The sequence below is a fragment of the Oncorhynchus mykiss genome, chromosome 20 (genome assembly GCF_057628025.1).
Source record: "Oncorhynchus mykiss isolate SJ-2025 chromosome 20, ASM5762802v1, whole genome shotgun sequence".
NCBI lineage: Eukaryota > Metazoa > Chordata > Actinopteri > Salmoniformes > Salmonidae > Oncorhynchus > Oncorhynchus mykiss.
Window position 1 is genome coordinate 20,230,787 of NC_143041.1, and position 9,160 is coordinate 20,239,946.

At 44.2% G+C, this 9,160-nt stretch overlaps 1 pseudogene across 1 annotated transcript in view; it reads right to left on the reverse strand.

The window, feature by feature from the left end:
* LOC110498749 (zinc transporter ZIP11-like) overlaps positions 1-9,160 on the reverse strand; it is a 155,166-nt pseudogene that overhangs the window by 24,013 nt on the left and 121,993 nt on the right. The gene's annotated exons all lie outside the window — the stretch shown is intronic.

Here is a 9,160-nt window from a genome sequence, read left to right on the forward strand (position 1 = left end):
CGAATTAACTTAAACAGAGCTTCTTTAATTACCAAACATAGGTAGGCTCAGACGGACCGGCAGATTCCGACAGGACAAGACAAGGTTACAGCAAACATGGCGACAGTCTGGTTCAGGCATGAAACACAACAAACAAGAATCCGACAAGGACAGGAACAAAAACAGAGAGAGATATAGGGGACTAATCAGAGGGAAAAGGGGAACAGGTGGGAGAAGGGGTGACGAGGTAGTCAAGAGGAGACAAGGAACAGCTGGGGGAAAGCGGGGGAGAAAAGGTAACCTAATACGACCAGCAGAGGGAGACAGGGTGAAAGGAAAGGACAGAAAGACACAACATGACAATACATGACAGGTTTGATCATACGCTACAGGGACCACTGTAGAATGATCACACCCGTGTGTTGGTACATGTGAAAAGGTTAATAGTCAAAGTGGGTACACTTCCTGATAAACTAGTCACCGTATCAGTATATTCGTCAATGTTATTATCGGAGGCTACCCTGTACATATCCCAGTCCGCGTGATCAAAATAATCTTGAAGTATGTATGCATCCTGGAAGTTGAAGTAGCATCTGGTTTATATGCATTGTCAACATTGACAGCTTTTGTTTCCATAAACAATTTTTGTTTCAGGCCAAGCAGCTGAACTGTCAGCCATGGGTGCCAGATTGAGAGCCAGTGAGAGAGAGGTGGAGGAGCTGACGTGAGAGAGCGCAGACAGAACAAAAGGTGGCCTTCTCAGCACGTTTGACCGATGACGGAGTTGTAGGATCCTTCGATACTGAACACACACGGGTCTACACCAAAGTCTTCAACGACATTGGCCAAGCCCACAACCCAACGACAGGAATCTTCACGGCACCAGTGAGAGGGTTCCACAACTTCAGATTCAGAGCCTGTAACAATCAGAGCGATAAGAACGTAGTTGTTATCATGTCCGTAAATGGCAAGTTCATTCTGCACAATTATGAGCATGAACCTGATTCCCAACTTAGATGTATGTCTAATGCAGTCGGTCAGCAGCTGGAGAAGGGAGATGTGGTGTGTTGGGAGAAATGTGGCGGTCCTCAGGGAACCAGCTCTTTGTTAGCAATATGAATCACATCATATTCAATGGCTCTCTGCGCTTCCCTATGCGAGAACACCATAACTGCTGTAAAGGTCTCAGGTGAGGAGTCTGTATTGTAAGGCCCTCTTGGAGCCCCAAATGCTCCTCTTACAGCAATTAATAAAACAATTAAAAATATACTGAGTGTCTGTGTTGTTTGTTAACAAACTGTTTACAAACATTGAAATAAAACAACATATTTTGGGGTTAGGATTGGGTAAACCAATTGTAGGTCATGAGGTATTTCTTCAAGTATATTCTTCAAGAATTAATGGGTCTATAATACCATTAATTGACATGACCATTGAGCAGTTGTAAATATTGCAGATTGTACCTTAAAGATTTTATTTGTTAAATGTGTTCCTGTGGTAAAGGGGATTGGGTTGAGGTCGGGTGATTGTGGAGGCCAGGTCATCTGATGCAGCACTCCATCACTCTCCTTCTTGGTCAAATAGCCCTTACACAGGCTGGAGGTGTGTTGGGTCATTGTCCTGTTGAAAAACAAATGATAGTCCCACTAAGCGCAAACCAGATGGGATGGTGTATTGCTGCCGAATGCTGTGGTAGCCATGCTGGTTAAGTGTGCCTTGAATTCTAAATAAATCACAGACAGAGTCACCAGCCAAGCACCCCCATAACATCACACCCTCCTCCTCAATGCTTCACATAGGGAACCACAAATGCAGAGATCATCCGTTCACACACTCTGCGTCTCACAAAGACACTGTGGTAGGAACCAAAAATCTCAAATTCGGACTTGTCAGACATAAAGGACAGATTTCCACAGGTATAATGTCCATTGCTTGTGTTTCTTTGCCCAAGCAAGTCTCTTCTTATTATTGGTGCCCTTTAGTAGTGGTTTCTTTGCAGCAATTCAACCATGAAGACCAGTTTATGTTGAGATGTGTCGGTTACTTGAACTCTGTGAAGCATTTATTTGAGATGCAATTTCTGAGGCTGGTTACTCTAATGAACTTATCCTTTGCAGCAGAGGTAACTCTGGGTCTTCCTTTTCTGTGGCGGTCCTCATGAGAGCCAGTTTCATCATAGCTATCCCAGTCCGCTGTGCCCACATGCTTCAAGATGGCCACTACTGTTCCTGTTCCCAAGAAAGCTAAAGTAACTGAAATAAATGACTATCGCCATGTAGCACTCACTTCTGTCAACATGAAGTGCTTTGAGAGACTAGTCAAGGATCATATCACCTCCACCCTACCTGATACCCTAGACCCACTCCAACTTGCTTACTGCCCCAATAGGTCCACATACCACGCAATCGCCATCACACTGCACACTGTACACTGCCCTATCCCATCTGGACAAGAGGAATACCTATGTAAGAATGCTGTTCATTGACTACAGCTCAGCATTTAACACCATAGCACCCTCCAAGCTCATCATTAAGTTTGAGGACCTGAGTCTGAACCCCTGAGTCTGAACCTCCTGGACTTTCTGACGGGCAGCCCCCAGGTGGTGAGGGTAGGAAACAACATCTCCACCCCGCTGATACTCAACACTGGGGCCCCACAAAGGTGTGTTCTCAGCCCTCTCCTGTACTCCCTGTTCACCCATGACTGCGTGGCCATGCTCGCCGCTAACTCAATCATCAAGTTTGCAGACGACACAACAGTGGTAGGCTTGATTACCAACAACAATGAGACGGCCTACAGGCAGGAGGTGAGGGACCTCGGAGTGTGTTGTCAGGAAAATAACCTCTCACTCAACGTCAACAAAACAAAGGAGATGATCGTGGAAACAGCAGAGGGAGCACCCCCCTATCCACATCGACGGGACAGTAGAGGAGAAGGTGGAAAGTTTTAAGTTTCTCGGCGTACACATCACGGACAAACTGAAATGGTCCACCCACAAAGACAGCGTGGTGAAGAAGGTGCAACAGCGTCTCTTCAACCTCAGGCCAAAAAGATCATCAAGGACAACAACCACCCGAGCCACTGCCTGTTCACTCCGCTATTATCCAGAAGGCGAGGCCAGTACAGGTGCATCCAAGATGGGACTGAGAGACTGAAACAGCTTCAATCTCAAAGCCATCAAGACTGTTAAACAGCCATCACTAACATAGAGTGGCTGCTGCCAACATGCAGACTCAAACCTCTTGCCACTTTAATACATTTAACAAATGGATCTAATAAAGTTCTCACTGGTCACTTAAATAACGGCACTTTAATAATGTCTATATGTTACATTACTCATCCCATATGCATGTACTGTACTCTATACCATCTACTGCATCTTGCCTATGCCGCACGGCCATCGCTCATCCATATATTTATGTGTACATATTATTTTTCATCCCTTTACACTTGTGTGTGTAAGTTAGTCATTGTGAATTTGTTAGATTACTTGTTAGATATTACTGCACTGTCGGACCTAGAAGCACAAGCATTTTGCTACACTCGCATTAACATCTGCTAATCATGTGTATGTGACCAATACAATTTGATTTGATTTGATTCAATGTTATGTTACTGCACTTGAAGAAACTTTCAAAGTTCTTGGCATTTTCTGGATTGACTGACCTTCATGTCTTAAAGTAATGATGGACTGTAATTTCTCTTTGCTTAATTGAGGTGTTCTTGCCATAATATGGACTTTTACCAAATAGGGCTATCTTCTGTATACCACCTCTACAACTGATTGGCTCAAACGCATTAAGAAGGAAAGAAAGTCCACAAATGAACTTTTAACAAGGCACACCTGTTAATTGAAATGCATTCCAAGTGACTTCCTCATGAAGTTGGTTGAGAGAATGCCAAGTGTGCAAAGTTGTCATCAAGGCAAAGGGTGGCTACTTTGAAGAATCTAAAATCTAAAATTTATTTTGATTTGATTAACACTTTTTTGGTTACTACATGATTCCATATGTGTTATTTCATAGTGTTGATGTATTCACTATTATTCTACAATGTAGAATATAGTGAAAATAAAGAAAAACCCTTAAATGAGTAGGTGTGTCCAAACTTTTGACAGGTACTGTATATTATTGCCATACCAACCAAAGATGTTAGGATTTTGAGAATTTAGTGAATCTCATTAAAAAAGGGAAGAATAATAATAACAAAATGTACATGGATGATGGTTACAATATGTATTACTTGTAAGTTATATACAATGTAAATACTTCAGGGAATTCATGTTCATGGGATGTTCCTCCAGGCTATGGCAATCATAAATATCTGGCAGTAATATTTGCGGTTTCTACCTCACGCAGAATAATTCACAGTTTTATGTCAATAGCAAATACATTTTCTTGAAAAAAGATTAGTGCATCTCTTTCTCTACCTCTCCTGTCGTGCAGTGACCACATACACACTCCTCTTTGGGTAGCCATGTCTTTTTGTGTCTTTTTGTGTCTTGACAATTGGTGGTCGCTGAGTCTGTATTTGGTCAGAATCTGTTTTGTATCTCTGATAGAGTACAGATATTCTGCCAATTTGTGTTCTCTTTTGAGGGCCAAATTGCAATTTAGTTTATTCTGTTTTTTTTTCTTCAATTTGTCAAATGGGAGGTTTTAATTTCTGTATAACAATCTGATTAGATTTTTCTCTCTCTCAGGCTTTTCAAATGTCTTCTGTATGAAATATGTCAATTTAGCCCAATCCATATAGGTCGATTCACCCGTGTGTAAAGGGTTCAAACTGTGAACTAACAGCTTTGGCTGAGGGCACTGTTAGGGAGAGACAGTACAGTACACTGAAAAGGACACGCAGAGAGGTCAGGCCGCTCACGAGGACTGTGTGCTCCTGACCTCCGTGGCCGATGTATGACGTTTACGTCCATTAATGCTCGCAAGGCTGCCGGCCCAGACAGCATCCCAAGCCACGTCCTCAGAGCATGTGCAGACCAGCTGGCTGGAGTGTCACATTCAATCTCTTAATATCCCAGCCTGTTTTCACCACTTGCTTCAAGATGTCCACCATTGTTCCTCTAACCAAGAAAGTGAAGGTAGCTGAACTAGCTGAGCTACCACACCGTAGCACTCAATTCTGTAATCACAAAGTGCTTTGACAGGCTAGTTAAGGACCATACCACAACCATACTACCTGACACCCTAGACCCACGACAATTTGCATACCGCCCCAACAGATCCATGGACGACGCAATCGCCATTGCATTGCACACACACATTATGCCACCTGGACAAGAGGAACACCTATGTAAGAAGTCTGTTCATCGACTACAGCTCAGTGTTCAACACCATAGTTCCCTCCAAGCTCGACACCAAGCACAGGGCCCTGGGTCTGAATCCCTCTCGGGGGAACTGGATCCTAGACTTCCTGACGGGCCGTCTTGTACTCCCTGTTCACCCATGACTGCCTGGCAACGCACGTCTCCAACTCCATCATCAAGTTTGCTGGCGACACATCAGTGGTAGGCCGGATTACCAACAATGACGAGACAGCCTACAGGTAGAAGGTGTGCCTTGGAGGAGTAGTGTCAGTACGCCCCCCATTTTATGGCTCCACTGCGTCACCAAAGACCCTGGTTCGATCCCGGGCTGTATCACAACCGGCAGTGATCGGAAGTCCCATAGGGAGGCGCACAATTGGCCCAGCATCCGGGTTAGGGGAGGGTTTGGCCGGGGTAGGATGTCATTGTAAATAATATTTTTTTAACTGACTTGCCTAGTTAAATAAAGGTTAAATAAAAAAATTCAAATCCTTGACGTGCATATCACTCAGGACCTGAAATGGTCCCTTCACACCAACAGTGTGGTGAAGAAGGTGCAACAGCGCCTCTTCATCCTCAAGAGGATAAAGACATTTGGCTTGGCCCCTAAGACACAGATGCACCATTGAGAGCATCCTGTCGGGCTCTATCACCGCCTGGCAATTGCACCGTCCGCAACCGACGCATCGGGGACACACTACCTGTCCTCCAGGACATTGACAGCACCCAGTGTCACAAGAAGGCCATGAAGACCATCAAGGACCTCACCTCAGCCACCCAAGCCACGGCCTGTTCACCCCACTACCATCTAGAAGGCAGAGACAGCACAGGTGCATCAAATCTGGGACAGAGAGACTGATAAACAGCTACTATCCCCAGGCCATCAGACCGTTAAACAGCCGGCCCCCTAAACTAGACAGCCTCTGCACACTACTCTGCCCTCTGCCCAGTACTCTACCCTGTCCCTTAGTCACGGTCACTAGCCAGCTACCACCGGGTACTCCACCCTGCACCTTAGAAACTGCCGCCCTATGTACAGTGCCTTGCGAAAGTATTCGGCCCACTTGAACTTTGCGACCTTTTGCCACATTTCAGGCTTCAAACATAAAGATATAAAACTGTATTTGTTTGTGAAGAATCAACAACAAGTGGGACACAATCATGAAGTGGAACGACATTTATTGGATATTTCAAACTTTTTTAACAAATCAAAAACTGAAAAATTGGGCGTGCAAAATTATTCAGCCCCCTTAAGTTAATACTTTGTAGCGCCACCTTTTGCTGCGATTACAGCTGTAAGTCGCTTGGGGTATGTCTCTATCAGTTTTGCACATCGAGAGACTGACATTTTTTCCCATTCCTCCTTGCAAAACAGCTCGAGCTCAGTGAGGTTGGATGGAGAGCAGTTTTCAGTTCTTTCCACAGATTCTCGATTGGATTCAGGTCTGGACTTTGACTTGGCCATTCTAACACCTGGATATGTTTATTTTTGAACCATTCCATTGTAGATTTTGCTTTATGTTTTGGATCATTGTCTTGTTGGAAGACAAATCTCCATCACAGTCTCAGGTCTTTTGCAGACTCCATCAGGTTTTCTTCCAGAATGGTCCTGTATTTGGCTCCATCCATCTTCCCATCAATTTTAACCATCTTCCCTGTCCCTGCTGAAGAAAAGCAGGCCCAAACCATGATGATGCCACCACCATGTTTGACAGTGGGGATGGTGTGTTCAGCTGTGTTGCTTTTACGCCAAACATAACATTTTGCATTGTTGCCAAAAAGTTCAATTTTGGTTTCATCTGACCAGAGCACTTTCTTCCACATGTTTTGTGTGTCTCCCAGGTGGCTTGTGGCAAACTTTAAACAACACGTTTTATGGATATCTTTAAGAAATGGCTTTCTTCTTGCCACTCTTCCATAAAGACCAGATTTGTGCAATATACGACTGATTGTTGTCCTATGGACAGAGTCTCCCACCTCAGCTGTAGATCTCTGCAGTTCATCCAGAGTGATCATGGGCCTCTTGGCTGCATCTCTGATCAGTCTTCTGCTTGTATGAGCTGAAAGTTTAGAGGGACGGCCAGGTCTTGGTAGATTTGCAGTGGTCTGATACTCCTTCCATTTCAATATTATCGCTTGCACAGTGCTCCTTGGGATGTTTAAAGCTTGGGAAATCTTTTTGTATCCAAATCCGGCTTTAAACTTCTTCACAACAGTATCTCGGACCTGCCTGGTGTGTTCCTTGTTCTTCATGATGCTCTCTGCGCTTTTGACGGACCTCTGAGACTATCACAGTGCAGGTGCATTTATACGGAGACTTGATTACACACAGGTGGATTGTATTTATCATCATTAGTCATTTAGGTCAACATTGGATCATTCAGAGATCCTCACTGAACTTCTGGAGAGAGTTTGCTGCACTGAAAGTAAAGGGGCTGAATAATTTTGCACGCCCAATTTTTCAGTTTTTGATTTGTTAAAAAAGTTTGAAATATCCAATAAATGTCGTTCCACTTCATGATTGTGTCCCACTTGTTGTTGATTCTTCACAAAAAAATACAGTTTTATATCTTTATGTTTGGAGCCTGAAATGTGGCAAAAGGTCGCAAAGTTCAAGGGGGCCGAATACTTTCGCAAGGCACTGTACATAGTCATTGAACACGGGCCACTTTTTTTATGTTTACAGACTAGTTATATATCTACTGCTGTGCTAAATTGTTTTACTACTTCTTAATGTTTTATTACTGTGTGTTTGTCTGACATTTACTGCACTGACTTGATAGCAACAAGAGCATAAGGCTTTCGCGACACCCACCATAACACCTGCTAACTGTGTCGGCGACCAATGCATTTAGACGAGATTGGATTTGATTTAACGACTAGGCTAAAAAGGACAAAAGTAATAATAGGATCAACTGAGTAGCCTACAATCCCCAATCTACTGGTAGACACACACGTCCCGTTGAATTCACGTGGAAATGTGTCATAACGTGTTAGTTACAGCATATAAAACATGCTGCTTTCAGAGAGCCCACGTGCCATAGTGGAAGCTGACTTCATGACGATAGTATTCTTGTGTTGTGTGAGAAAGAGAGCCCAGGGCTTAGTGAGTGAGTGAAACACCACACGTTAGGCCAGCGAGCCCCCCTTTTCCCGCCCTCCCTCCTTCCTATACACATCTGTAATAACAGCAGGACTTGGCTGCACTCCGGCCCTCATCGCCACCTGTGTGTGTGTGTGTGTGTGTGTGTGTGTGTGTGTGTGTGTGTGTGTGTGTGTGTGTGTGTGTGTGTGTGTGTGTGTGTGTGCGTGCGTGCATAAGCGTAAAGGCATAGGGGCCCACTCACACCAATCAGCTGAGACAAAACTGCGAACTCCGCCCACCACTGCCACCTCCAAAACGAACCAGTCACCATGGTTTCTACCTCTGCGCCAGCAAAACGTTCAGACTAACAGTCCGAGAAGGAGAGGAAGAGTTGAACGTTGTAAAGTTACAGTAATGTCAACGTTTTTACAGTAAGGCATGACTTCCCTATTGATTCCAATAGTTGAAATAGATCCATGTGATATGAAGCAGACAATGTGGCGGAACACATTAACACACATTAACACATTATGACAGCCACAATATGACACAACTCTAGTCTGAAAACAACCCATTTAATCACATACCACATTCTAGCCTGCCCTGGCCAATCCAAAACTAAAGAGCAAAACACCAAAGATAATGATACTGTCTTCACTGAGTGGATCCCCGAGTTAAATACAGAGAGCTGAGGTGTCCTGGTACATTTCTCTGGGATACCCCAGGTGCCATTGGTGTGGTGGGACAGTGCCAGGTAGCTATGGCTACGTGACTGGAGT